General features: G+C 53.3%; 1 protein-coding gene across 1 annotated transcript in view; it reads right to left on the bottom strand.

The window, feature by feature from the left end:
* The window catches only part of fryb (furry homolog b (Drosophila)), a 50989-nt gene that overhangs the window by 28680 nt on the left and 21988 nt on the right, over positions 1-321 (bottom strand). The window lies entirely within an intron of this gene.

Raw genomic sequence — 321 nt, 5'->3', positions numbered from 1 at the left:
CAACTTCTTCCCTTTTCCGGAGACTTGTGCTCTATCGCCCCTGTAGTCTTGTGCTCTCTTGTCCCTCTCCTCTCCTCCTATTGCTTCCAGCAGGTGGTTCTGGCTCTGGAGCTGTGGAGTCTGGATCTGTGGTTGGATTCACCTGCTGCCTCCATGTTCCTGCTCGACACCCTCTGCTACAATTCTCCTTGTGTCTCTCTGGCTCTTCTTTGTCTGTCTGTCTGTCTGTCTCTCTCTGTCTCTCTTTCTCTCTGTCTCTTTCTCCCAACCCAAACCGGTCGAGGAAGATGACCGCCCACCTTGAGCCATGGTTCTGCTCGA

This window comes from Etheostoma spectabile, chromosome 13 (genome assembly GCF_008692095.1).
Source record: "Etheostoma spectabile isolate EspeVRDwgs_2016 chromosome 13, UIUC_Espe_1.0, whole genome shotgun sequence".
NCBI lineage: Eukaryota > Metazoa > Chordata > Actinopteri > Perciformes > Percidae > Etheostoma > Etheostoma spectabile.
The sequence above is the reverse complement of the archived record's forward strand: the minus strand, read 5'-3'. Positions and strand labels throughout refer to the sequence as shown.